This window comes from Chanos chanos, chromosome 5 (genome assembly GCF_902362185.1).
Source record: "Chanos chanos chromosome 5, fChaCha1.1, whole genome shotgun sequence".
In the NCBI taxonomy this organism is placed as follows: domain Eukaryota; kingdom Metazoa; phylum Chordata; class Actinopteri; order Gonorynchiformes; family Chanidae; genus Chanos; species Chanos chanos.
The window spans coordinates 23,225,686-23,231,299 of NC_044499.1; positions in this window are offsets into that span (position 1 = coordinate 23,225,686).

Consider the following 5,614-nt stretch of genomic DNA (forward strand, 5'->3'; position numbering starts at 1 on the left):
TAAATCTGATCTGTCATTTGAGCACATGAAATTCAGTGTTTATCAGCTTTGACAGTTCTTTGTACTGTAAATCTTCTTTAACCCAGGAGCTCTTTAAAGGTCATATGCTATTATTGGACTGACCAGTGAAAATGAAATGAAATGAAATCAAACACAGTGAGAGTTTAAATCAGGGCACAACATTTTGCCAGATGGAAAATGCCCTCTAGGAATACTTCCTATCATCACTGCTGTTTCTGAACATGTGTTTGTTTTTATCCTCAACGCAGGATAAATTTAGTGAGTTTTTTTTGTCTGTATCTTCTGGGGCCAGTTGGCTAAAGCTGGGTCAGATTTCAGGAATTTCTGGTTTTGGCACTAAATTGTTATGAGCACCTTGGTTAAGACACATGTTTTTGTACAGTCATGTGCCGCATAATGACATTTCGGTCAAAGACGGACGACATGGGACGGTGGTCCCATAAGACTATAATGAAGCCGAAAAACTCCTATCGCCCAGTGACGTCTTAGCACAATGCGTTACTCACGTGTTTGTGGTGATGCTGGTGTAAACACACCTACTGTGCTGTCAGTTGAATAAAAGTATAGTGCATGTAATTATGTAGAGTACATAATACTTGATAATGATAATAAATAACTATGTTACTGGTTTAACTATTTACTGTACTGTACTTATTTTAGAGTTTACTCTTTCTACATGCAAAAAGAAAAGTTTAGGTTTGTAGCCTAGGAGCAATAGGCTATACCATATAGCCTAGGTGTGTAGTAGCCTATCCCATCTAGGTTTGTGTGGTACACTCTATGATGTTCGCACAATGACAAAATTGCCTAATGACGCGTTTGTCAGAACGTATCCCTGTTGTTAAGCGACGCATGTCTGTGCATGTATTAGAAAAATGGAAATGTGAGATTTTGTTGTATTTGACAGCTTACCCCTTAATGTTGTGTTTGTTTTCCACTCATTCATTCATTTTCCAAGGCACTTACCCTAATTAGGGTTGCCAGGGGTGCTGGGTGAAAAACAGGGAAAAAAGGACACCAGTCACCAGTCCATCGCAGAATATTATGTCTGCACTTGAAAATAACATTTCTTTTTAGGCTCTGGAATCCTGAGGAATTGAATAGAGATCTGAGAGAAGCTTTTCTAACATTGTGTCATTTATAAAACTCCTTTTCTTTTAAACATGTGGAATTTTAGTACCCAAAGGTATTAATGATTTATCATCACTGTGTAACTGCCACTGTGTCTTGAAAGAGTCAGTGAAAAACAACCTTTGTGTGTATGATTTTATGATTAGCTTGGATAGGGAAGTATTGCCACTAATACCAGCACAAGTGGCTGAAGTGTAAAAGAGCAGGCCAAGGAATCCAATCACTTGTCAGGGTTTAGACATTATGCTATGAAGTTTTCTTAGAATTTGGTCTAGACATGGGGAACAATGTCAGATAGATGGAGACTGGATCTCAGAGCTGGAAAGTGCACAAGGAACCGTTCAGAGCATGGTGAATTTTCTTTTTTTTTATCTTTCTTTAGATATTTGTACATAGGGAGTATGTGGGACCTAGTGTTTGTTTGATGGCCACACTGGATAGGAACCTGGTCTAGCGTTGGATGGCAACATTGACCAGGTTAGATCCAACAGATTTAGACCCTACCGGCATACTGAGACCTCATACTGAGCTTTTTATCTACCTATCTATCTATCTATCTATCTATAGATAGATAGATAGATAGTCCCACCACTGTCCCACCACTGTCATCATGTAATACTGCACAATGCACTTTATGACTGCTGCTCTCTGCCCCCTTGCACATACTGCGCATGTACTGTGACATTTGCACATTCAATCTACCTCACTTGCACATTCAATCTACCTCACCTCTCTTTTTTGTATAAGTTGTCTTGCTATTTATATCATCCCCATATAAGATTTTCCCATTTAAGATTTTTTTCTACTTATTTATATATTGTCTGGTAACGGAGGATTAGCAAAGTAAGAATTTCATTGTACAGTGTAACTGCCTGTTTTGCTGTGCACATGACAATAAAACTCTTGAATCTTGAATCTTGAATATATAGTTCCTGCTCCAGACTAGCCATCTGGCCTATACAGTTAGTGAATTAGCTTGTGATTTGAACTTCACATCAAAAACCCATCTTCGTCTGATGCATGACTGATATTACAACCACATCTTGAACTAGTTGGGACCATGAGGTATTCGTTTGTTGTCAGGAAGATTTCAAACAAATAAACAAACAAACAAATGCAAGTCAGTGGTGCAAACAGATTTAACATATCTCCAAGGCTCTTCATCTACTGAAACGTGCCTGGTTGACATGGCAACTGAATTTGTTAATATTTCTGACCAAGGTTCAGAGGAGGTTTTTGCTAATGCTGAGCTTTCAGGTCACATCTCAGTAAACAATGCATCTACTGTCCGTGAGGTAACCTACTTAGCACTAGCCCTGCGGTATTCAGCTGTAAAGTGAGTAATGAGAAGGAGCACCATGGTCTCCTCGGACACAGAGCTCTTCAGTGTTCAGTAACATCAGAAGCAGTCTCATTGTTTCTACACTGAGAGAGCAACGGTCTGTGGGGTAGGCAGCTAAGCACTGCCCACCCCACAGGCACTGAAGACTGTGCCTGGACAGCAAGCTGAATGACAAGGTCCTTGGGTCATGGCACATGCCGGCTCGTGACTGGGGCATATTTGAGACAGAAGGGCATGCCAGGAGTAATTAGCACTAAACGTAGCCCAGAGTACACAGTAGAGTGGAGTTGTTTGATAAAATTCGCTCTTAAGGCAGTTGATTAGTGAAAGGAAATTAGGCTGCCTTGTTCAATTCATGATGTTTCGACTGCTCCGAGCAGTGAGGAAATTTGGCTTGTAATGGTAATGGACACTATTAGTCTGAAGAAGGAGAGTGGCCAACTCCATTCCAGGCCTGCCAATTTTTTTATTTTTTTTAAACAACCCTCCAGTGTTGTCTCTGATTAGCTGAAGAGTACACATACCTATTTTCCTGGTAAAAACCAGCTTCTCATTAAGATGAGTGTGAATAGCAGCAGAACTTTTGAATTGTGCCGTCCAAGTCCACAGTATGTATTTGGCTGTATTAGGATAATTAGACAGTTGTATGCTAGATCAGTTTTAGCATGATTCTAAAAAAAAAAACAACAAGTTTTGGAGTACTCTGTAGAGAGTGCTAATTCTGAGACTGTGAGAAAAGCGTTGGCTTATTACAAGTGACAGAAAGTGAGGCCACACCGCCAAGTATCACTTCATGGGCCCTCCATCTCTGGACATCTGTCATGGCTTTGCTAGTCTGCTGAGAAGGAGATGCTCACATGGCTCTAGTTTGCCTGGGTGAATAGTGTACTGCTGTCAAACAGCATTCCTATCAGACACTATGTGACCTAGAATCACATAGCACTGAGGATGTAACTTCCCAAATACATTTTAATGTCCGTTTGATTGAGGCTGCGCATTCTTACCGGGGCCACATTCCAACAATGTGCCCTAATCCATAAACTTCAAAGGAGAATTCACGCTCATATGGATATCCAATTAATTCACTGAGGTTGGTAATGAAAGAAACTGGAAACTCAAGGACGGGACTGCTGTTCTGGAAGCTGGACTTAGATGTTCAGTATGCGCTCATTGTTTTCTATTGTTCCCTCCTGGAGATGGCTGCTTTATGAGATCAATACACTGAAAGACATATTGTGTAGGCCTCTCTAGGGTATTTGTTCTCACAATGGTAGAGATTTTCACAGCTCTGTTGGCACCTCTTCATTTGAAGATTCCAAATCAGTCCTTCTAACACTTCAGGCAGATTGTTGCTTAAATTTGGACATGTCATCATTACTTGTAAGTTTTGTTTCATATCAGTTTTCTTCCCTTGAAAATCCAAATGTTTCCCAACAACTGTGGCTGCACTGGCTGCGTTAACCACACACACACACACACACACACACACACACACACACACACACACACACACACACACACACACACACCTGCAAGGAACACATCACACAGTTTGATATTCACATTGTCTTTCAGGGCTCTTGTTTCATTTGCTGAGATGATTACGGCTTCATACTCTATCTGAATGCTTTCCGCGATGCTATAGTTTTTCTGATTTTTTCATTATTATTATTATTTCATTCTCAATCGTTTCAAATGAATTTCAGTTCATGGAGGCTTAGTTTATCTGTTATTGAAAATTTTACAGACTGCAGCGTGACCTTAAAATAACTCCAACAATGACAAACAAGCGGGAGGGAAAAAGCCACTCAGAGCCAATTGTGTGATGCACAGGGTGTTTTTGTGTTCGCTCTGATTTAAAACAAAGGTCAGAGTCAGAGTACTCCATGTGTGCAAATCTCTATGATTTTTATCTCTGTGTTATCAATGCTCCCCACTGGCGGTTTCCCAAAAGCATGATTAAAAATATCCGTCAGATGTCCTCCCCTGGGCTATGTCTGAAAAGTCGTCAGAGATTTGTCTTGCCGCGACCTAGCATAGGTGATGGGACGCTGTCTCATGTCTTTCCCTGAGTTAAGCAGAGAAAATTGCAACATAATTGTCCTTAAATTCAGGGTTCATCCCTGCGGGGCTGTAGTTTTTTGCTTTGAAATAGAAGCAAATAAGTCTTTTCTTTTGTGCGGATGTGCCAACACAATTACGCATGGATTTTCATAGACTTTTGATATGTTTTCTCTCTGATCTCCTGTCAGGACAAGCCCCTGCGGCTCTTTGGGAGAGTAATGGTCATCACCCGTGGCTGTAAGGCTTTAATGTGGATTTGTCTCGTTGTCCTAAATATTTACATGCAGTATCCTGATTGAGAATAAGTCAACTCCAGATGGGCATATGAGGAAAGGGATTATGTGCATGTCATTTTTTTGGTGACAGAGTGCCAAAAACATACAAAACATCCAGAAATTAAACCAATAAGTCACCCACCCTATTTGGATGCAGCGTTAGAGCTTCACCTACTCCAGTATTTATGCGTTTGTGTGATTACTTTGGTTAAAACCTTGAATTCCTCCAGCTTCATACAGGGAGAGAATCCAGTCGAATAGACAATGAGGGCTCTTGAACGAATTCAATTGTCAGATCAGGAAATTGCCTGACCCTAGAAAAATGACTTTTCACTTTCAGGAACATACATTTCTCCCTTATCTCAGAGACAAAAAAAAAAAAGAACAAGGACTTTTACTTCAATGTCAAATGTTTTGCAGCCAGTTTTCCAGAAAGTCAACACAGCTAGAGTGAAATGGTCACATCTGATGTGTAATTTATATTCACACTTTTGGAAGAGTTGCTTGATTGATCGTTTGATTGATGGTTATGTAAGCCAATCAAACATCAGGAAAAAAATAAGCTGAGGCAAAACCAGGGTGTCTCCTGTTCCTTGATGTAGAATCAAACTCATTATCCATTTGTACCACAAACTAAGATCAAATTCCCAGAGGAAAGATTCCTATCGAACTGATTTTTTTCTTTTATACGGCAGTCATTTTCTTATTTTAATTTTGAATAGTTACGTTTATTTGTTATTAATCACTGACAAATAGACTGAAGTATTCATTGATTTTGCTT